This window comes from Palaemon carinicauda, chromosome 27 (genome assembly GCF_036898095.1).
Source record: "Palaemon carinicauda isolate YSFRI2023 chromosome 27, ASM3689809v2, whole genome shotgun sequence".
Classification (NCBI taxonomy): domain Eukaryota; kingdom Metazoa; phylum Arthropoda; class Malacostraca; order Decapoda; family Palaemonidae; genus Palaemon; species Palaemon carinicauda.
Window position 1 is genome coordinate 26,965,048 of NC_090751.1, and position 23,891 is coordinate 26,988,938.

The following is a 23,891-nucleotide window of genomic DNA, read 5'->3' on the forward strand; positions in this document are numbered from 1 at the left end:
TCCTGGGTAATGCCATAGCCTCTGTACCATGGTCTTCCACTGTCTTGGGTTAGAGTTCTCTTGCTTGAGGGTACACTCAGGCACACTATTCTATCTATTTTTTCTTCATCTTGTTTTTTTAAATTTCTATAGTTTATATAGGAAATATTTATTTTAATGTTGTTACTGTTTTTAAAATCTTTTATTTTTCCTTGTTTCCTTTCTTCACTGGGCTATTTTCCCTGTTGGGGGCTCTGGGCTTATAGCATCCTGCTTTTCCAACTAGGGTTGTAGCTTAGCAATTAATAATAATAATAATAATAATAATAATAATAATAATAATAATAATAATAATAATAATAATCCTTAATTATCATTAATGAATCAACTTATCAACTATCTTTCACGCATAGTTAGATAGTGTCAAGGAAAGTGATTGTTTACAACTTCACTTCAACTCATTTTGGTAAATTGGTAACACTTGTAACTTGCTCTCTTTTGGCAAGCAAGTAAATTACCTGTGTAAACAATGGCAAATACAAAAGTTTGTGAAGGTTTTGAGAAATTGGTGGCGGGATTTCTTTAAAAGTAAGAAATTTCAATTATATTATATGGTATCACGGTGATGAAGAGTGCTTAAAACGCCATTATTTGTAGTCATATCTTAAGTAATAAAATTTTTGGTAGTTGAAGTCACGGTAGCCTATAAACTGGTTTTATTATAGTTCCAGTCATGACAACATTTTCTAATACTGTATATAAAAACTTCATGTGAGATATACCTTAGAATTTCCACTGACAATGGGGCCACTGTATTTGCTATTAGAGAAGGTTCTCCTGACAGGAACTATAATTTTACTAAAGTATTAACTGATGAGATTTTACCTGTAGAAACAGTAAACGGTGTGCATTAAACGATGAATTTTTTTTTTTCGAAGGTTACTCAAGATTGGCAGAGGCAAGGTAAGCCCCCTCTCCACCTAAGCTGGAACCAGGAAGGGCCAGGTAATGGCTGCTGATGACTCAGCTGGTAGTCCTATAGGCTCCCCAAAACCTCCACCAATGCAGACACTACAAGAAACTATCGAGCTTGACCAGGACTCGAAAGAAACTATTGAGCTTGAGCAGGACTCGAAACCCAGTCCAGCATATCTCCAGGTAAGGGATGTTTCCAATAGGCTTTCACAACATTGTTTATACATTTCCCTGATTACTGTTCATTGATATGACTGTATTTTCTGACACAGTGCTGTTGTACTGAAAGACTTAATTCTTTGCAACTTGCCCCCCTAAAGAGTGAGTTTTGCATAAGAAAATTTAATTACTTATTTAATCTCCTCTTGGTACACCCTTCCCTATGTATTGTTCAAAGATATAGCGATGTTTGATGTGTCAGTTTAAGTGATGAGTTTCACTTGAATGTAAAATATCTTTTTCACCATTGCCAGTATTAGACTAAACATACAGTATATTATTTCATTGTTCTAGTAAACTTTGGTTTTGTTATTGCATCTTTTGAAAAGCAAACTTAGTGTTTAACTTTCTTGGAATTTTTCATATCAACCAAAGACTCCACATAGTAAAATGATAAATGGTAACTAAAACTAATTGAAGTGCATTTCTTTGAAAGATTTAAGACCAGGCTTGCATTGTCTTATGAAACCCCATTGGATTTGTATACAGTACTGTACTTTGAATAGTTTGTCACATTAACATTAAGACTGATTGAACACAGGATTACTATAGAAAGTTTTTGATTCCTATTTGGAGAGGAACCCTGGTAGGGGAGCAGGTAACTGTTACAATCTTTCATTTCCAGAAACAAGCACCAAAATCAAGGATTTCTCTTTTGATAAAACTTATTAAACTTATTAGTTACCTTGAATACCAGATGGCGACTATATTTAAAGATGGTTGCTATTGTACATAGGCTACAGAAGTATTGCATTCCCCAATAAAATCACTAAGACATGCCTTATTTGAATGATCTTGGTGTCAAATCATAAATTTTTTTACTTTGTAGAATTAGGTACCTACTCACTATTTATAATATCAGTCCTGGAATCATAATTATGGTGTCCAAATTATAGGCACCATCAGTCTGATATATTATTGAATACAGCTAGGTAGCAGTCCTAGTTGTTTGCCACATATTATCTTGCTGTCTGGATAAGTAAACTACAACATTTCTTAACCTCACATTTACAGCCGCAAATTGCCATGCAGTAGCTTTTGAATCGACCTCGGCATTCTAGCTTGCATTCACATGTGTTCAGCTGCTGGCAACTCTACAAGGGATGGGAGCTTTGTCCAAATTATCTACTGCTGATCTTTCTTGGTCCCAGTTGCCAGGAGTCTGCATTCTGCATTTTTTGGGTGGTGTACTGTTAACTGATGCCAGATGCAGCCTGCCACAACCTGGTGACCTCGTGTCTCACGCTGCATCCTTGCTTTGATCAACTTTGAGCTTTCAAGCTAAATAGCTTGTAGGCATCAAAAACAATGTTTGTTCTCTTGTACCTGGTAGAGTATGCTTGTACTGTATTGTAAGAAGGACGTTGAGCCTTGCGTACTTGTTGAACGTCTTTAAACATTTTTAGGGGAGGGTAGACTGTTTACCAATGCTGCACCATCAATGATGATAATGTCGGTGTCTGTTTCTGCCTCTGGTTGTAACTTGGCTGTCAAGAGTGGTAGTGAGGGGGAATTTCTGATAAAGGTTGAACTTTTCACCATCACTGAGGGTAGTCCAAATTTAGATGATCCTGAATCTGTATTTGGCCTCTTGGTGAATGATATTGAAAGTACAGTATCACTGTCGGATATTTATCTGTATTCATTGAATTAAGGCCAAGGGTATATCCCTTTACAATCGATTACAACCGTGCACAATAAGGTATAGGATATGACTAAGTTCGGGAATAAGAACTATAACATACACCAAACCTGATCGTTTATCCAGTATCACTAAGTCCAGTGCAATCTGTACACCATCTAGGTAACTACTGTACTTGCAAAGCCATGTAAATCCCTGTTATCCATGGCTTGGCTCTCCTGCACTGGTATACCCTGTCAATTCAGGCTCTGCTTCTAACTAAACATCAATATTGAACTACATGTAATTTACAGTAGGGAGTTGAAAATACTACCAATGATGTCCTGTATGTAGTAGAAAGTGACTAAAAGGACACCTCCTGCCTTTTAGATTTGATTTTTGCCAAAAGTCTAGGCCCATTGCCAATAAGTGTGGAAACTATTGCCTTACAGTTGGACTATATAGGCAAAGGTTATACCCACCACCAGTAACTGTGGTTGAGTTCAAAGGCATGCAATTGTAAAACCCCTCTGCCAAATTATAAGCCATCAGGCAACTGATACCTTAATTTAGGGATAATGGTGGGAAAGAATATTAAATTGGATCTTTCATATATAAACTATAAAACCTTAAAAAAAGCAAGAAAGGAAATAAGATAAAACAGCAAGTATACCCTCAAGTAAGAGAGCTCTATTCCAAGATAGTGGAAGGCCATGGTACAGAAGTAGATCATGGCCTCCTTTTGCGGTGGCAGATGTATTCTTAGGGAGGAGAGGAAGGAAGAGAGCTTTGCTTCTTCCTTCCACTGCTTGTATACTTATTTCTGTGGCTCATTTCCTGGGGAGTGTGTGGGAGGAAAAAGGAGCCTTCGGTACTACATTGGTGGGTTTTCAGGTTCTGGTGGCGTGCTTGGTTCCTCCTGTGTTCGCTGCACCCCATAGGAGGTTGGAGGCTCTTCCCCGTTTGTGCTACCCCGCGACGACAAGTGTGACACAAGGTTTTGGCCTTCTTAGGTCTTTCAGGTAAGCTTCCCATTGTCTCCTTGGTGGTGCCAGTGGTGATGAGCGTTCTATGTCCCCAGTGTTAGTTTTCTGGCGATGTCCAAAGTGGTGCCCCCTCCCTAGAGCCCATGGGGCCAAGGGAAATGTTCCCCTGGTACTGGGGTTGGTTTTTCTGTGCAGCTCCCTGATCCGGTCACACTGCGCTTCACCCTGACTTTTGTGTCTGGGGCTTCTTCTCCCCCATAAGTGTGACTTCACTCCTTGTGACAGTATTCCCCAGTGTTGTGGTTCCTATTGGACCAATCCCTAGGGTTCTTTCCTTGAGGAAGCGTCTTTGTAGGGGGTTTCCTAGATTTCAACTCTGCCTCTTCGGCTTCCGACTGTCACTTCTTCTAAGATGAGGAAGTCAAGGAAGGCTTGTCAGCGTAGTCGTAGCAAAGGGCTCCTCGACACCATCTCACGTAGCAATTGTGGGTGGCACCATGGCCGTTTGTTTTCGCCCCCTGGGGTTGAGGCCAAAACCCTTTGTTTTCGTCTCCTGTGTTTGAGGCCATGACCCTGTGTCATGATCTTGAACCTCTGCCACATGGGGCCCGGCTTTTTTCCCTGACTACTCAGGTAGCCAAGCAGGACTGTTTGCTGCTCCGTGTTTAGGTCCCCTTGGCCAATGCATGGGGTCAGACTTTGGGTCCTTTGCTACCCCGGTAGCCAAGCGGGACTGGTTTTACGGCTTTGTGTTTAAGGCCTCTGGGGCTAATGTACAAGGTTAGGTCTTGGCCCAAGCTGGACAAGTGTTGCCCTAGACCCGAGGCCGGGTAATAGCTTCAAACCTCAGCCCACACGGAGCGCAAGTCCCAGGTAATCTCGGTAGCAAAGAGTTGACATGGGTGACATCCCCATTCTCTCTCTCTCTCTCTCTATCTCTCTCTCTCTCTCTCTCTCTCTCTCTCTCTCTCTTCCCCCCCGCACCTAGGAAATGGCCAGTGGCCATGACCTAGTTTCTTGACCTCGAAGGGTTCTCTGCTTCATCTTGCGTTGGGCCAGTGTTGCGGGCATGTGGTCTCCAGTTGCTTCTTTAACCAGGTAGGATAGACATCATGCACAGGGCCAAGGTGTGACCCCGGTTCTTGGTCATGGAGCCACAGTTTGGGTCTAGTTTCTGGATTGTTCATGTAGGCAATGTGTTTCGGGGAGGGGGGGGGATTGCACAGAATTGCTGCCCATTGCCACAGTTTCACACCTTGCCCTATTAGTGCCAGGCTTGGATCCCCCGACTACCTTGATGTCTGGTTGGGACAAGTTTGACCTCAGTGATGCCGATGCACGTGGCAGGACCATTGAACCTCGAGTTCGAGCCCCGAGCCTTAAGCCATAGAGCCGTGACTCACGTTAAATAGTCTGGTGTCGTTTCCATGTTTTCGAACCCATACACGTGGCAGTGGCGTGATCCCTTATCACAATCTCCCATCGGGTCTGGCTTAGGTGCCCTGGCTACCTTGATAGCATGGTGGTACTGGGTACAGTTTTGCGTGTTGGCCCCCAGGACCAATGTGGCTGGGCCATGACCCTGTGTCATGTCCCTCTGCCGTTGTGGATTGGGTCTCCTGGGTATCCAGTAACCAGGGAAGCAGCCAGGATTTAGGTTCCTCCCTGGACACTTGTTATCCTCCAGTTGATGAAGGACCTTCAGCATTCTCCATCTCTCCTGTTAGGATTGATTGATTGATTTGAAGTTCTCTGGCATCCTTATATCGAAGGTCATTGACGCCAATCCTGCCGGTACATTGCACTTCTCTTCCTCCTGCAACTCGCAATACTTGGGTAGTGCATGGTGAGAGGATTGCACCATTCAAAGTCTTGTTTGCACGCAGGTGCTTGCTAAAACACCGAGAGTTTGGGGCCAGCGGGATCTTTTCCCTGTTAGGTGTGGGGCCATGGTCCATCCTTCCACTCCATCTAGCAGAGGAACAGTATAAGTAGTCCTTCCATGTCTGTTGTATCAGTTTCGGGGATCTTTTCCCACTGTTACTGGCCTTTTTTGGCTTCCCTCGTTCTCCTATTATACAGTCAGCCTATTCTTGCTAGGTAAGAGGGCACTCAGAGTTCGGTGCCGAACGAGACAGACGTTCTGGATCAGTACTTCTGACTAATGTCTGTGCACACTTTTGAGGGTGCAATGGTCAGAGGAAGGATTTTGGGGCTCTGTCTTTCAGGAGGCCTTCAGTCTTTGGGCAGTATTAGGTGTCCCTCAAAGGCCTGTGGCACCTGCTTCCAAGGCCATATTTCTTTGGAAGTTACTTTTTCACTTTGGAACTCTTCCTTATGGAATTTGAAAGGAAGGGCCTTGGGCATTTTCTAGACATCTACCTTACAGGACCGCACACAACTTCTGGAAGGAGCCAATACATGCAGCTCTTTCTAGTTACCCTAACCGTTTCTTCCAGGCAGTGGTGTGGCAGAAGAAAGGGATATGCTTTGCACCTTTCACCTCACTTTTTGTCTTCTATCAGAGTAGGTTGATAGCTTGTCATGCCTTTGGCAAACCAGCAGAAGCAAGGGGCTGAGCCTTGGTTATTGTGTCTTTCGGAACATGTGCTTACTACCCACGTCAGCCCTTTGACCCCCGCTTTCTCCCTTTTGCCGATAGAGTACTGTACTTGTCCGTTCTTCCAACATTTCTGAGAACCTTGCTTTTGTGGACAGAGGTAAGAGGAATGTTGGAGGGGATCAATTGAAGAAATCCATTAGAGAAATAGTTCACGTTTTCTGTGGATCAGAAGGACTTTTTTTTTTTTTTTTTTAGTACCTGTGCATCAATCCATTACGAGTGCCTCCCTTCTCTCGCTACGGTTCGATGTACCAATCAGGCCTCTGGGCTCCTAACTGGGTACTGCTCCTCTGGTGTTCATTCAGATGTTTACCTGGGTAGTAACTTGGGCCACCTCGTGGGATAGGTACGACTATGGATGTATACCTAGAGTGGGTGATCTTGGTCTCCTTTGTTTGGCAGTAGTGACAGGATTGAGCTCGGCTTTCTTTGTCATGATCGAGATTGTGATAATCGAGGAAAGTCAAATTTCTTACCCAAGCCGATGTTGAAGTGCATGGTCGTGATGGTAACAGTCAGACTGGATCAGTTAGACAATCCCGAGACAATCACATCAGCCAGCCCAAGGAGGTAATGCATCTGTACTGTCATACAAAACTTCCATGGTGCAGACAGAATTTTTTCAGCCACTGTCCCCCACCTGAGAATGTCATGCATCAAACTACATTAGCACCTTCACCAGGGATTGCCATCCCTCCTCGTGCTGACAGAATGGGAGGCTTGGGTCAGTCTTACCTATTGGCTAATGAGGAACCCTCATAGGAGAGTCCCACTCAACTCTTCACCTCTTGACATGTAACTGTGCTCAAATGGATCAAAGGAAGGAAGGGGCATACACCGGTGTGGTTAGAGGAAGAAGCATCTTCTCTTAGATGTCCCGGGGCTAGTAGCCTTTATAGCACTGCAAGTCTTCTAAGATTGCTGAGGAGGCATTGGTTGGGTTGTTGCAAAAATACCACTGTACGTATTGGCTTGCATCTAGCTCCATGAGCTAACAAAGTACATTCCTTCTGGGATGGCATTCTACGCCGGGAAATTGTCAGCCTGTCACATTCCGAACAAGAGGAATGGGCTAGCAGGCACACTTAGCTGCCAAGGGAAGGCTGTAGAGTCAGTGGTCACCACATGCGGGTGTAACCATTTGTTTGTCATATGGTTTTAACCCCCCTCCTATCGAACCCCATGGTGTGTGTTCGAAGTTGCCTACCAATACCTGTGAGTTCACTCGGAAGGTTATGCCATCTCCGTTTAACCCTGGTCTGTTGGGTAAACTATTGTGCAGGATTATGCCCGTACTCTTGATTTGGGTGGCTTCTAGACAGCCTTATGCCAAATGGTTTCCCATTCTGCCCTGTCAAGATCCTGCAGGAACTCCCTTTATCCCTCACTCTCCCAGGTAAGTGAGCCATTCGCTTTGATGGATATCAAAAAAAGGATTCTTCTCGACTCCGATCATCTCTAGACCAGATCGTGGAGTGCTACTACTTTTTGTCTGGGAGAAGCTCTTCTCTGTAGCAGCCATCAGGGTTATTGCTGAGACTTGAGCATGGTCTTTCGATGGAAGAGGATAGGTCTCTCCTTCTCATAGAAATTGACTATGCTTGGTAGTGCTTATAATAGTCTTCTTAATCTCGGTACCTCTCCTGAGCCATTAAGAAGGCCTTGGTCATAGTTCTGATGTGCAAGACTTTCTGCTCCCTTTAATTAGCGAAGAGTTTAAGGAAATGACAAGGTCTCTCTGCCTTGATCTCCTACATTTTAGGAGCTTCTCAGTTTAGTGCCAGGGCACATGGCCAACTCAAACATTTCTGTGGCACAGTCCCAGATTCAAGCCTTTCTCTTTCTCATCTCTACATGAAACATGGAGTGGCATGGAGAGAAGAGATCTTTTGCCCCATGAAGGTTCTGCAGTGCTATCTAAAGAAGACCCGATACATCAGACCTGAATGTCAGTGACTCTTCCTTAGCATGGGTAGCCCAAGAAAGAGGTGTCTTTCTGATTGGTAGTCAATAAGTAATGCATACCCCTTGACTGGTGAGAGAGTAAAGGTTTCAGTTAGGATCGAGCTCGTGACTGCTGAGAGAGTCAACGTTCCAGTTAGGACCGGAGCTCATAAAGTCAGTGGTTAGGCCCAATCCTCCTTTTCGAGAGGAATCTTGCAGTGGGGCAAGTGGCCTTTATCCTACAGGAGTACCCACAAAACCCTTGATACCTTTGTGCTTGGTGTAGTGGTGGTTGCTCAAGTATGGGTGTAATTAGCCCAGATCCTGTAAGGGACAGTAATCATCTTGTCAATGGTAACGTATAGTTGTTCCGTAACTGAAATACAAACCACGCTATTTAAATAGGGTATTACTTTCGGCGTAGCTGAATGACGAGCCATTAGATATTTAACGAGGGTTAACTACCCCCTCGCTAGTTAGCGGGGGGGGTAGGGGAGGGGTAGCTAGCCACCCCTCCCCCCTCACACACCGGTGAACTGATTCACTTCGCTTTTGGCTCGGGTGATGGTCAGATGTGTCTGCTCTCACCCTCGCATATTGACAGCCTTAATCCTTTTTGCTTTCTCATTCAGTTGTGTGTTTGGAAGTTGGCCTCTCTCTTTATCATGCGGAAGTGCCCTGGTTTACCCGACCGCCCTTGTGGGACTTGTATGTCGGCGGTCGAGACGGACCCTCACACCTTGTGTCCGTTCTGCAGAGGTCAACGGTGTGATAAAGATAAAGTGTGCAGTGAGTGCAGGGAGTGGTCTACCTCCCAGTGGGAGAGGTTTTCCTGGCGTCGGAAGAAGCAGCCTAAGCGGGATCTTTCTCCTTCAAGGGTTTCCTTGAAGAAGGAAAATTCCAAGGACTCTTCTTCCGTTGCCCGAACCTCCTCTGAAGCTCCCGCTCGATCGGTCTCTCGTGAGAGGCCGTCGAGTGGTAGCATAGGCCGTTCTTTTGTTGACCGACCTCGGGGTTCGGGAGAGGGAGTTGCCTCCCATAGCAAGGCAGCTCCTTCTCCTCCTCCGGGGGAGGATTTATCTGTTTCTGTGTGTAATGATGATTTATTGCAGCTTTGGGCTTCCTTGGGGCTCAAGGGTTCGCCCTCCAGGGAAGCCCTGTTTCACTTGATCCAGTTGGGCGCAGCTGTCAAACAGTCGCTGGTGATAGCGGAGGTTTACCCTCTGTCTATCGTCGACGTTATTGTGGCAGAGGCTTCCGACGGGTCGGGTCAAACCCCTGCCTTGGGTGCTGATGTTGCTGAAGGCTCAGTTCCCCCCTCCGAACATCCTTCGAGGGAGGAGCTGAGTCCAACGGTCTCTCCCCCTCGGGGGAGTTCACTGACAGAGACTCCTCTTCGGAGGACCGACGATGGTGTTCCTGCTCCCAAAGGACGTATCCGTCGCAAGGCTCGCCCTCCTCTTCGCTGTAGAGGTCTTCCTTCTCTCCACAAGGGAGTTAGGAGGCGCCTCTTCGGCTCTTCGCCCTCGCTGTTCCCCGCAGAGGATCCTCCTCGACGTGAGTCGACCGTTGCAGCCGCATCACTAGACCTCTCTGCAGATCGTTTGCGATCTCCTACGCCTGGAAGACATGCTGATCCTCCTTCACCGTTCGTGGCAGCTGATGCGCTGTGGGCGCCCTCGCACCCCGTTATCCAACGGGCACCAGTCCGTTCGGGGCAAAAGGGCTTGTCTCACAATGTGAGCAAGTCCCTTAAGTGCCAGGTTTCACCTGTGCGCCCACGATCTCCTGCTTGTGCGCAAGCGCTCTCCTGTTCCTGCTGTTGCTGAGAGTCATCCTGTGTCGGAAACAACGCGCCAGCGATCTCCTATGGCAGAGTCGACATGTCAGCGCTCTTCTGCTCGCCGTCGATCTCCTGCTCGCCAGCGCTCACCTGCGCGTCAGCGATCTCCTTGACAGCGCACATCTGCGTGCCCCGATCCTGATACGCGCCATGCGCGCCCACAATCTCCTGCGTACCCATGATCTCCAGCTCACCAGCGAACTTCCTTTGCGCGCCCACGATCTCCAGCTCGCCAGCGAACTTTTCCTGCGCGCCAGCGCACAACTACGCGCCATCGCTCGCCTGCGCGCCTACGATCTTCGTATCTGGGCGTAGAAAAGAAGCCTCATCCTTCGCCTTCTCGCCAGCGATCACCTGCGCGCCCTCGGAACTCTCCCTCTCGTCAACCCTCGCCTGCGTGCCATGGCGCGCACAGGTTTCAGCTCGTACCGTGCGCACTTCCAGAGGTGGACGGGACACTACTCGCCCACGAGCAGTCTCCTTCACGCGCTTCTACGCCTGCTTGTCCTGCGCCCCATCTGTCTTTTCCAGATCGCGCACCTGCGCGCCAGTGATCTCCTGGGCACCCACACGCTCCATCGCCTGCGAGCCATCACTCTCCAGCACGCCCACGCGCCCACGAACCTGCTCGCCGAAGATCACCTGCGCGCCATCACTCTCCAGCATGCCCATGCGCCCACGAACCTGCTTGCTGAAGATCACCTGCGCGCCCACGCGCAACCTCACCTGTGCGCAGTCGCTCACCTGCTCGCCCTGCGCGCCATCGCTCGCCTGCGCTCCGTCGTTCACCTACGCGCCGTCATTCTCCTGGTCGCCAACACTCGCCCGCCTGCGCGCGCTCGCCCGCGGGCCCACGCGCACCCTCGCCCGCATGGCCACGCGCTCCCTCGCCCGCATGCCCACGCGCTCCCTCGCCCGTACCTTCATCTCCGCGCGTGCGCGAACCTGGGATTGTTCCATCTCGCGAACGCCAGCGCGAGCCCAAATTCCCTCCGGGTTTCGCAACGCGATTTTCCTAGCGAGTCTTCAGGAGCGAGAGCAGTCAGGTCATCATCTTCACGGTCCCCCATCCGCAAGCGCAGAATAGTGCACTCGCAGGAGGAGGGGAGGTCTTCAGAGAGGTCTAGGCACCAATCTTCTTCCCTTTCTTTTCAGGCAGGCCCTGTGGTACCTACTCCAAAGGATCGTCCGAGCCCCTTCCCTCCAGCAGGAGTCTCAGTAAGCAGCCATGGTTTGGGTCCCTTATCAGAGCTGTCGTCCAGGCTGTTAAGCCTGCCTTCGCTGATTTGGGTCTCAAACCATCGGCAGCTCCGACCCCACTGAAGAGGAAGAGAGGAGTAGAGATCATGGTGACTTCTCCCAGGGTCAAACTGGCTCCTAAGAAGTCCGTAAAGAAGGCTCTTTCCCCCCTTAGACGCTCTCTCCTTCTCCTGTGGACGAAGCTTTTCCGTCCTCAGGGGAATCTACCGAGGTGAGACCTTCTCCCACCGCACCAATGGGAGAAACCCCACCGCGAGTAGGAGAATCGTCCCGTGTTGGGGCGGAGAAGAGCCCTCAGACTTCGTTGCTGGAGTCCTGCATCTCTCCTAGAAGGGAACCGAAGGACTCGAAGACTATCCCGAAGTCTTCTTCCAGGATTCGACCAGAGCCAGTGAGACCCCAGGAGAACGTCCACGTGTCCCCCCAAGTAGAGCATCTGGGACAGGAGACTTAGCTGCCAGTTCACCAGGAGGAGAGCAGCAAGAGTCAGAGCATGCCTTCTAGCAAGTCTTGACTCTGATGAGGCATCTCAATGGGTTCAAGGACCCTGAGATCGCCCCTCGTGAGGGCAAGGACACGGTCTTGGACCGAGTCTTTGGCACTCAGAAACCCACTAAGGCCAGTGCGGCTTTGCCTTGGTCCCAAGGGGTGAAGAGTGCCAGGGATAAGGTTGAGGGCCAGCTCTCTGAGCTCGCCTCCTCCAGCCATTCCACTGCTGGCAACAAGCTCCTCCCACCTCCTCGTGTTCAACAGAGGAGGTATTTTGAGATCATGGAGGAATCTTGTTTAGCTCTTCCACTCCACCACTCTGTGGAAGAGCTTACCAGGGGAGTGTCTCTTGAGAGACTCTCTAGCCGGCAAGTGACATTTTCGGCAACAGAGATCCTGAGTCAGGAGAAGGTTGCAAAGTGTGCCATGCACGCCACTTCATGGCTGGATATCTGGCTGGGGTCTCTGGGCATCCTGCTGCGATCCGAGAATCTGTCCAAGGAGAGCACCAGGAAGGCCCTGGAGACCTTCCTCCTTTCGGGCACACGCACTACTGAGTTTCTGGCCCACCAAGTTTCGAACTTGTGGGCAAACTCGATCTTGAAGCGACGTGATGTGGTGAGCGAGAGATTCCACTCAAAGGTCCCAGCCGTGGATGTCTGCAAGCTCAGACACTTCCCTCCTGGGAAAGAGTTTGTTTGAGCCCAATGATGTGGAACAGGCAGCTGAGAGGTGGAGAAAATCGAACCATGATTCTCTTTTCCAAAGGGCTCTTACAACGAAGCCCTACAAACCTCCAGCACCTCAACGACCTCGCCAGTCCAAGACGACGAAACCGGCAGCAGCAGCAAAGACGACGGTGTCCAAGCAGCAGCCCTTTCCTGTCAAAGACAAGAAGGGCAGAAAGTCCTCCAGGGGAGGCAAGAATCCTAGAGGGAGCGGCCGAGGCCGCAAACGCTAGGATTGGCAATCCCCCTGCATGTCCATCAGTGGGGGGATGCCTGCAAAGTTGTGCATTCAGCTGGCAGCAACTCGGGGCCGATTCCTGGACGATCTCCGTGATCAGTCAGGGATATCGCGTCCCGTTCATAACATCTCGCCCTCCCCTGACAGCGAATCCAGTGTCGTTGAGCTCCTATGCCATGGGATCGGCAAAGGGGCTAGCCCTTCGGGCAGAAGTCGAGACCATGCTGAAGAAGGATGCTCTCCAGGAGGTCGTCGACGGCTCCCCAGGCTTCTTCAGTCGACTCTTTCTTGTAAAGAAGGCATCTGGAGGCTGGAGACCAGTCATTGACCTCTCAGCTCTGAACAAGTTTGTCAAACAAACTCCGTTCAGCATGGAGACAGCAGACACAGTCAGACTTGCAGTGAGACCGCAAGACTTCATGTGTACACTGGATCTGAAGGACACGTACTTCCAGATCCCAATCCATCTGTCTTCCAGGAAGTACTTAAGATTCAGCCTAGACAACTAGATCTACCAGTTCAAGGTGCTGTGTTTCAGTCTCTCCACAGCACCCCAGGTATTCACCAGAGTGTTCACCTTGATCTCTTCGTGGACACACAGGATCGGCATCCGTCTCCTCCGTTATCTGGACGACTGGCTGATTCTGGTAGACTCGGAATCGACCCTTCTTCGACACCAAGACAAGGTTCTGGGACTTTGCCAAGATCTAGGGATCGTGGTAAATCTCGAGAAGTCTTTTCTGCTTCCATCTCAACGACTGGTATATCTAGACATGATATTGGACACCAATCTCCACAAAGCCTTTCCATCAGACGACACGATAGCAAGGCTGAGGAGGATCGCAGATCCTTTCCTCAGATGAGAAGAGCTTCCAGCCCAATCTTGGTTACGTCTCCTAGGTCACCTTTTCTTCTTGGCCCGTCTAGTTCCAAACGGCCGCCTCAGGATGAGATCCCTGCAATGGCAGCTCAAGTCCCGGTGGAATCAAGGCCACGATTCCCCGGACATTCTGGTCCCTATGGGTCCTACGGAATGGACGGACCTTCAGTGGTGGGTGACAGACGAAAACCTCTGAAAGGGAGTGGATCTTCTCGTCCTCCCCCCGGGATTTGATGCTGTTCTCGGACGCTTCAAAAGAAGGGTGGGGGCCCCATGTTCTGAACCACAGGATCTCAGGCCTATGGTCAGAATCAGTTCCTCCACATAAATCTGCTAGAAATGAAGGCCGTATATCTGGCACTTCAACAGTTTCAACAGACCCTGGTGGGTCACTCCGTGGTGGTGATGAGCAACAACACCATGGTAGTGGCTTACATCAACAAGCAGGGAGGGACCTTTTCACAACAGCTATCCCATCTTGCAGTACAGTAGAGATACTGAGATGGACCGAAGTCCACTCGATTCCACTATCTGCTCGCTTCATTCCGGGCAAAAGGAATGTGCTCGCTGACAGTCTGAGCAAAGCATCGCAGATAGTGAATACCGAGTGGTCTTTGGATCCTCTAATAGCCAACAAAGTCCTGATTTTGTGGGGTTCCCCGACAGTGGACCTGTTCAGGACAGCCTTGAACTTCAAGCTTCCGCTGTACTGTTCCCCAGTCCTGGACCCCAAGGCACTGGCAAGATGCCTTCCAACAACGGTGGGACAACATCGATGTTTACGCCTTCCCACCGTCCTGTCTGATGAGAAGAGTGCTCAACAAGACCAGAATATCGGTCAACCTGTCAATGACCTTAATAGCTCCGCTATGGCATCATGCAGAGTGGTTCCCGGATCTTCTGCAGCTCCTGACGGAACTCCCAAGGAACTTCCTCCGCGACTCAAGCAACTCAAGCAACCACACTGCAACATCTTCCACAAAGCCGTAGCATCGCTTCGGCTTCACGCCTGGAGACTATCCAGCATCTCCTCACAGAGAGAGGCTTTCGCAACAAGTTGCGTAAAGGATGTCTCGGCACCTGCGAAAGTCATCTGCAGGGGTCTACCAGGCGAAGTGGAGAGTCTTCTGTGGTTGGTGTCGTGGAAGGAGCATCTCTCCCCTCGATGCCACTATTCCAGCTATAGCGGAGTTTCTTGTGTATTTGCAGGAAGAAATGCGCCTTTCAGTCTTGGCAGTGAAAAGCTATCGCTCAGCCTTAATCCTGGCCTTTAGGCTGAAAGGAATGGACATTTCCTCCTCGCTGGAACTTTCTCTACTCATACGAAGCTACGAGCTTACCTGCCCTCAGTTGGAAGTGAGACCTCCTCCATGCAACGTAGTTCGAGTCCTCAGGTCTCTTGAGAGACCTCCGTTCGAACCATTACGCCAGGCTTCTGATCGTCACCTGACTTGGAAGACGGTGTTCCTACTCGCATTGGCCTCAGCCAAGCGAGTCAGCGAACTTCATGGTCTATCGTACGACGTGGCTCATTCATGGGGATCGGGGGAGGTAACGTTCTGGTTCGTCCCTGAGTTTGTGGCTAAGACTCAAAATCCTGGGATTCCGGACCCACGGTTTGACTCCTTCATGATTTTGAGTCTCTGTTCTGTAACAGATGACCCAGACCATATCCTACTGTGCCCAGTAAGGAGTCTGAGGCTCTATCTTAAGAGAACAGCTGCAGTTCATCCTCGAGTGCAAGCATTGTTTGTGAGCACAGGAAGGACGAAGATGAGGGTCACTAAGAACACCATCTCAGCATGGATTCGCAGGGTCATCCACCATTCCCTGAATCCAGACCCTCCTCCGTCACGTCGCCCTAGAGCACACGATGTCAGAGGCATCGCTACGTTCCTGGCATTCAAGAGAAATTACTCAGTGATGCAGGTTCTACAAGCTGGGGTCTGGAAGAGTCAAACGACCTTCACAGCCCACTACCTGCAGGACGTGCCAACAGGAGGCTCGATACTTTCTCTATCGGCCCTGTGGTGGTTGCACAATAGCTGGTCTAAACCTCAGGCTCCTTAATGGACAAGTAGCAGAAGGTTGAGGGCATTGTTACCCGGTTTTAGTCTGCATGATTGAAAAAGTATGCCTGGCCCTTACTCTTTTCTTCATCCTACCCTCTCTTGGGGAAAGCAGCATCCTGGGTTCTCTGCACAACTGACCTCAAACCACTGCAGGTAAACCATGCTTCCTTGTGTTCCTAGTATTAAGATAATACTGTCGCGTCCCCCATACCCTGACGAGGTGGTATTGGGAGCGTCCTATCCTAGAATTACATCTAAAGGATTCCAGGTCAACTTCCTAGGACAAGTCACACTTCATTCCTTCACACACAAGCTTACGTAAGCCGCACGTTCCTTGCAGAGCAAGGGACTTACGAGGTACAGGGACTCTTTATCTCGAGTGCTACTCACTCAGATTCTGAGTCCCCAGGCAAAGCCAAAGCCAGTAATGCTGGGACTTACCACCCTACCTAAGGGTAAAGTCACCCTATTTAAATTGCGTGGCTTGTATTTCGGTTACGGAACAAATGACAAATTCGTAGATAATTTGTACTTTTCCTAACCATACAAACCTTGGCTATTTAATCATACTTGCCCACCAGCCCTGTCCCCCGTGAAGTCCTACCTCTAAGTGAAGTGAATCAGTTCACCGGTGTGTGAGGGGGGAGGGGTAGCTAGCTACCCCACCCCTACCCCCTCGCTAACTAGTGAGGGGGTAGTTAACCCTCGTTAAAAATCTAATGGCTCGTCATTCAGCAATGCCGAAAGTAATACCCTATTTAAATAACTAAGGTTTGTATGGTTAGGAAAAATACAAATTATCTACGAATTTGTCATATTTATGTCTGGAATGGAAGCAGAATAACTGGCTCTTTTCCATCTATGCTGCTCCTATCATAAGGATGAAGTGGTCCTCGCTGGATCCTACTTGATTCTGATAAACTACACTTCTGAGCTCCATTCTTAAGAACCTACAGAAGTTCTCCTCCATCCATATACCAATCCTTTGGTCATCCTTTGCCAGGTATATTATTCCAGACTGCAATCCCACTCAGTGGGAAAGGTATCCCTTCTTTGACTATGTACCATCTTTTTATACAGGCCTATCCCTATCAGTCTATTCATCCCAATGATAAACAGATAGACGGTTGCAGGAGTCGTCATCTTGCTCCCATAGATGACAAGGTAGATCAACATTTTAAGATAAGAAAAAGAACTTACCTGTTTGATTCTAGGACTCAACCCACCAAGAAGTGTCTCCCTCTACCTAAAGGATAAAGGTTTGTATCCACATAGGAACATATCACAAATTTTTCTAGTAATTTGTATTTTCCCTACCTATACAACCCTGAGCCCCTTAGATTATACTTCCTTCCTCAACCACCCATCTCAACCCTGAGCCGAAAGGTGATAAGTGAAGAGATTTTGACAGGTGAGGGGGCGGGGCTGCTCCTGGCCCTCACTCCCACCTGTTGTTTATCTACTCGTTAAACGATTCAACAGCCATCCAAATTAAACGCGGAAACATATTCCCTACCTAAAGGACGCAGGTTTGTATAGCTAAGAATAATTGTCATATCATTTTGGTGGAATGATTTTTGTAATACCTTTTCTAACAATTAAGAATGTAGGAAACTTGACAAAAGACATTTATGAAGATTAGAGTGAACATCTTAGTCTATTTTCTCTCTGTTTGGAACAGAAAGTCCTTTCATTGGTTGCATCTTTTTAATCTAAGAACCTGTGCTGAAAGAAGACCATGAGGCATGGAATACATGCTATACTTGATCAGTTGTTATGTAACATAATATTCCTGCAAGAGGTTCTGATATTTTATCTATAATTTGTTCCATAACCTAAATACAATCCACACTATTTACATAGGGTATTACTTTCGGCGTAGCTGAATGACGAGCCATTAGATTTTTAACGAGGGTTAACTACCCTCTCGCTAGTTAGCGAGGGGGTAGGGGAGGGGTAGCTAGCTACCCCTCCCCCCTCACACACCGGTGAACTGATTCACTTCACTTTTGGCTCGGGTGATGATCAGACCTGTCTGTCTCACCCTCGCATTTTTGACAGCCTTAATCTTTTTATGCTTTTTCTTGCAGCTTGTGTGGTTGCAAGTTGGCCTCTCTCTCTCTCTATCATGCGGAAGTGCCCTGGCTTTCCCGACCGCCCTTGTGGGATTTTCATGTCGATGGTCGAGACGGACCCTCACACCTTGTGTCTGTACTGCAGAGGTCAACGGTGTGATAGGGATAAAACTTACAGTGAGTGTAGGGAGTGGTCTAACTCCCAGTGGGAGGGGTTTTCCCGGCGACGTAAGAAGTCTAGTCGTGATCTTTCTCCTTCAAGGGCTTCCTTGAAGAAGGAAGGTTCCAAAGACTCTTCTTCCATTGCCCGAAACTCCTCCGAAGCTCCCACTCGATCGGTCTCTTCTGAGAGGCCGGCGAGTGGTAGCGTAGGCATTTCTTTTGTTGCCCAACCTTAGGGTTCGGGAGAGGGAGTTGCCTCCCATAGCGAGGCAGCTCCTCCTCCTCCTCCGGGGGAGGATATTGATAACTCTGTTGCTAATGATGATCTTTTGCAGCTTTGGGCTTCCTTGGGGCTTAAGGGCTCGCCCTCCAGGGAAGCCCTGTTTGACCTGATCCAGTTGCGTGCAGCTGTCAAGCAGTCGCCAGTAATAGCAGAGGTAGATCCTCTGTCTATTGTCGACGTTGTTGTGGCAGAGGCTTCCAACGGGTCAGGTCAAACCCCTGCTGTTGTTGCAGATGTTGCTGAAGGCTCAGTTCCCCCCTCCGAACATCCTTTGAGGGAGGAGCTGAGTCCAACGGTCTCTCCTGCGGGTGATTCTCCTCCTCAGGGGAGTTCACTGACAGAGACTCCTCTTCGGAGGACCGACGATGGTGTTGCTGCCCCTCGAGGTCGTCTTCGCCGTAGAGGCCTTCCTTCTCCCTACAAGGGAGTTAGGAGGCGCCTCTTCGGTTCATCACCTTCGACGTCCCCCGCAGAGGATCCTCCTCGACATGAGCAGACCGTTGCAGCTGCATCTTTAGACCTCTCAGCAGATCGTTCACGATCTCCTACGCCTGTTAGACCTGGGAGATTTCCTTCTCTGTTCCTGGACACAGATGCGCAGTGGGCGCCAACGCAACCCGTTATCCAATGGGCACCGGTCCCTTCGGGGCAAAAGGGCTTATCTCAAAATGTGAGTAAGTCCCTTAAGTGCCAGGTTTTACCTGCGCGCCCACGATCTCCTGCGTGCTCGCTCGCAGTGGCGCGCAAGCGCTCTCTTGCTGTAGCTGTGGACCAGCCCTCTCTTCATCTTCTTCTTTTCAGGCAGGCCCTGTGGTGTCTACTCCAAAGGATCGCCCGATCCCCTTCCCTCCAGCGGGAGTCGCTGACACTGCGTCTGTCAGCCGTCACCCTTGGTTTGGGTCCCTGATCAGAGCGGTCGTCCAGTCTGTTAAGCTGGCCCTGGCTGATCTGGGCCTCAAACCAACGGCAGCCTCGTCTCCGCCGAAGAGGAAGAGAGGAGTAGACTTTGTGGTGACTTCTCCTAGGGTTAAACTGGCATCTAAGAAGTCCATCAGGAAGGCCCCTTCCCCCTCTCAGACGTTTTCTCCTTCTCCTGTGGATGAAAAGCCTTTCCGTCCTCAGGAGAATCCAGCGAGGTGAGACATTCTCCCACGGCACCAATGGGAGGATCCCCACCTCGAGTAGAATTGTCCTGTGTGGGGGCAGAGAGGAGCCCTCAGACTTCTTTACTGGAGTCCTGTATCCCTCCTAGGAGAGAGTCCAAGGACTCGAAGACCGTCCCAAAGTCTTATTCCCGGATTTGACCTGAGCCAGCAAGACCCCAGGAGAACGTCCACGTGTCCCCCCAAGTAGAGCAGTTGGGGACAGGAGACTTTGCTGCCAGTCCACCAGGAGGAGAGCAGCATGAGTCGGAGCGCTCCTTCTGGCAGGTCCTGAATCTGATGAGGCAACTCAGCAGGTTCAAGGACCCGGAGACCGCCCCTCGCGAAGGCAAGGATACGGTCCCGGACCAAGTCTACGGCACTCAAAAACCCTAGAAGGCCAGCACGGCTCTGCCCTGGTCCCAGGGGGTAAAGAGCGCCAGAGACAAGGTTAAGGGGCAGCTCTCCGAACTCGCCTCCTCCAGCCGTTCCTCTGCCAGTAACAAACTCCTCCCACCTCCTCGTGTACAACAGAAGAGGTACTTCGAGATCATGGGGGAGCCTTGTTTAGCTCTTCCTCTCCATCATTCTGTGGAAGAGTTTACCAAGGGAATTTCTCATGAGAAACTCTCCGCCCGGCAGGTGACATTTTCGGCTAGAGAGATCTTGAGCCAGGAGAAAATCGCAAAGTGTGCCATGCAGCCCACTTCGTGGCTGGATGTCTGGCTTGGGTCTCTGGGCATCCTGTTGCGATCCGAGGACTTGTCCAAGGAGAGCACCAGGAAGGCCATGGAGACTTTCCTCCTCTCGGACACACGCACCATCGAGTTTCTGGCTCACCAAGTTTCGAACTTGTGGGCAAACTCGATCCTGAAGGCAAACTCGATCCTGAAGCATCGTGATGCGGTGACCGAGAGGTTCCACTCGAAGGTCCCAGCCGTGGATGTCTGCAAGCTCACACTCTCTTCCATCCTTGGAAGGAGCCTATTTGAGCCCAAGGATGTGAAACGGACAGCTGAGAGGGGGAGGAAATCAAATCACCATTCTCTCCTACAAAGGGCTCTTACATCCGGACCCTACAAGCCTCCAGCACCTCGACAACAACAGCCTCGTCAGTCTAGGACATAGAAAGCGGCTCCGGCAGCAAAGGCAAAATTGTCCAAACAGCAGCCGTTTCCTGTCAATGACAAGAAGGGCGGAAAGTCCTCCAGGGGAGGCAGGAATCCTAGAGGGAGCGGCCGAGGCCACAAACGCTAAGATTGGCAATCCCCCTGCATGTCCACCAGTGGGGGGATGCCTGCAAAGTTGCACGTTCTGCTGGCAGCAACTCGGGGCCGATTCCTGGACGATCTCCGTGATCAGCCAAGGATATCGCGTCCCGTTCATAACATCTCGCCCTCCCCTGACAGCGAATCCAGTGTCGTTGAGCTCTTATGCCATGGGATCGGCAAAAGGGCTAGCCCTTTGGGCAGAAGTCGGGACCATGCTGAAGAAGGATGCTCTCCAAGAGGTCGTCGACGGCTCCCCGGGCTTCTTCAGTCGACTCTTTCTTGTAAAGAAGGCATCTGGAGGCTGGAGACCCGTCATTGACCTCTCAGCCCTGAACAAGTTTGTCAAACAAACTTCATTCAGCATGGAGACAGCAGACACGGTCAGACTTGCAGTGAGACCGCAAGACTTCATGTGCACACTGGATCTAAAGGACACGTACTTCCAGATCCCAATCCATCCGTCTTCCAAGAAGTACTCGAGATTCAGCCTAAACAAGATCTATCAGTTCAAGGTGCTGTGTTTCGGTCTCTCCACAGCACCACAGGTGTTCACCAGAGTGTTCACCCTGATATCTTCGTGGGCACACAGGATCGGCATCCGTCTCCTTCGCTATCTGGACGACTGGCTGATCCTGGCAGACTCGGAGTCTACCCTTCCTCGACTCCGAGACAAGGTTCTGGGACTTTGCCAAGATCTAGGGATCGTGGTGAATCTTGAGAAGTCTTCTCTGCTCCAATCTCAATGACTGGTATATCTAGGCATGATATTGGACACCAATCTCCACAAAGCCTTTCCATCAGACGACAGGATAGCAAGGCTGAGGAGGGTCGCAGATCCTTTCCTCAGACGAGAAGAGCTTCCAGCCCAATCTTGGTTACATCTCCTAGGTCACCTGTCTTCCTTGGCCCGTCTAGTTCTAAACGGCCGCCTCAGGATGAGATCCCTGCAATGGCGGCTCAAGTCCCAGTGGAATCAAAGCAACGATTTCCCGGACGTTCTGGTCCCTATGGGGCCTGCGGAATGGACGGACCTGCAGTGGTGGTTGACCGATGAAAAGCTTCGAAAGGGAGTGGATCTTCTCGTCCTCCCCCCGGATTTGATGCTGTTCTCGGACGCGTCAAAAGAAGGGTGGGGGCCCCACGTTCTGAACCAGAGGATCTCAGGCCTATGGTCAGAATCAGAAAAGTACCTCCACATCAATCTGCTAGAAATAAAGGCCGTATATCTGGCTCTTCAACAGTTCCAACAGACCCTGGCGGGTCACTCCGTGGTGGTGATGAGCGACAACACTATGGTAGTGGCTTACATCAACAAGCAGGGAGGGACCTTTTCACAACAGCTATCCCATCTTGCAGTAGAGATACTGAGATGGACCGAAGTCCACTCGATTCCACTATCAGCTCGCTTCATTCCGGGCAAAAGGAATGTGCTCGCCGACAGTCTGAGCAGAGTATCGCGGATAGTGCGTACCGAGTGGTCTTTGGATCCTCTAGTAGCCAACAAAGTCCTGATTTTGTGGGGTTCCCCGACAGTGGACCTGTTCAGGACAGCCTTGAACTTCAAGCTGCCACTGTACTACTCCCCAGTCCAGGACCCTACGGCACTGGCAAGATGCCTTCCAACAATGGTGGGACAACATAGACGTCTAGGCCTTCCCACCGTTCTGTCTAATGAGAAGGGTGCTCAACAAGACCAGACTAACGGTCAACCTTTCAATGACCTTGATATCTCCGCTATGGCATCATGCAGAGTGATTCCTAGACCTTCTGCAGCTCCTGACGGAACTCCCAAGAGAACTTCCCCCATGACACGAGCTACTCAAGCAACCACACTGCAACATCTTCCACAAAGCAATAGCATCGCTTAAACTTCACGCCTGGAGACTATCCAGCATCTCCTCACAGAGAGAGGCTTTTCGCAACAAGTTGCGGAAAGGATGTCTCATCACCTGCGAAAGTCATCTGCAGGAGTCCACCAGGCGAAGTGGAGAGTCTTCTGTGGTTGGTGTTGTGGGAGGGGTATCTCTCCCCTCGATGCCACTATTCCAGCAATAGTGGAGTTTCTTGTTTATTTGCGGGAGGAAATGCGCCTTTCGGTCTCGGCGGTGAAAGGCTATCGCTCAGCCTTAATCCTGGCCTTCAGGCTGAAAGGAATAGACATTTCTTCCTCGCTGGAACTTTCTTTGCTCATACGAAGCTACGAACTTACCTGCCCTCAGTCGCAAGTGAGACCTCCTCCATGGAACGTGGTTCGGGTTCTCAGGGCTCTTAAGAGACCCCGGTTCGAACCATTACGCCAGGCTTCTGATCGTCACCTGACTTGGAAGACGGTGTTCCTGCTCGTCCTGGCTTCAGCCAAGCGTGTCAGTGAACTTCATGGTCTATCGTACGACGTGGCCCATTCAAGGGGATGGGGGGAGGTAACGTTCAGGTTCGTCCCTGAGTTTGCAGCCAAGACTCAAAATCCTGGAGTTCCGGACCCACGGTTCGACTCCTTCAGGATTTTGAGTCTTCGTTCTGTAACAGATGACCCAGACCATCTCCTACTATGCCCAGTAAGGAGTCTGAGGCATTATCTTAAAAGAACAGCTGCAGTTCGTACTTGCATGCAAGCCTTGTTTGTGAGCACAGGAAGGACAAAAAGGAGGGTTGCCAAGAATACCATCTCAGCTTGGATTCGAAGGGTCATCCATCATGCCCTGAATCCAGACCCTCCTCCGTCACGTCGCCCTAGAGCACACGATGTCAGAGGCATCGCAACGTCCCTGGCATTCAAGAGGAACTTCTCTGTGACGCAGGTTCTACAAGCTGGGGTCTAGAAGCGTCAAACAACCTTCACAGCCCACTACCTGCAGGACGGGACCCACAGGAGTCTCGATACTTTCTCTATCGGCCCTGTGGTGGCTGCACAACAGCTGGTCTAATCTCAGGCTTTATAATGGACAGGTAGCAGAAGGTTGAGGGCATTGTTACCCGGTTTTAGACTGCATGAATGAAAAAGTATGTCTGGTCCTTACTCTTTTCTTCATCCTCCCTGCTCTTGGGGAAAGCAACATCCTGGGTTTTCTGCATAGCTGACCTCAAACCACTGCAGGTAAACC

At 49.8% G+C, this 23,891-nt stretch overlaps 1 long non-coding RNA gene across 2 annotated transcripts in view; it reads left to right on the forward strand.

The window, feature by feature from the left end:
- The window catches only part of LOC137621144 (uncharacterized), a 109,580-nt gene that overhangs the window by 81,495 nt on the left and 4,194 nt on the right, over positions 1–23,891 (forward strand). The window contains exons 1-2 of one of the 2 annotated variants that reach the window (XR_011040131.1): positions 456–567; positions 918–1,137. This is a non-coding gene — a long non-coding RNA (uncharacterized lncRNA). Of the gene's footprint in view, positions 1–455; positions 568–917; positions 1,138–23,891 lie in introns of those variants that run through there. The other variant, XR_011040132.1, reaches the window with a different exon arrangement.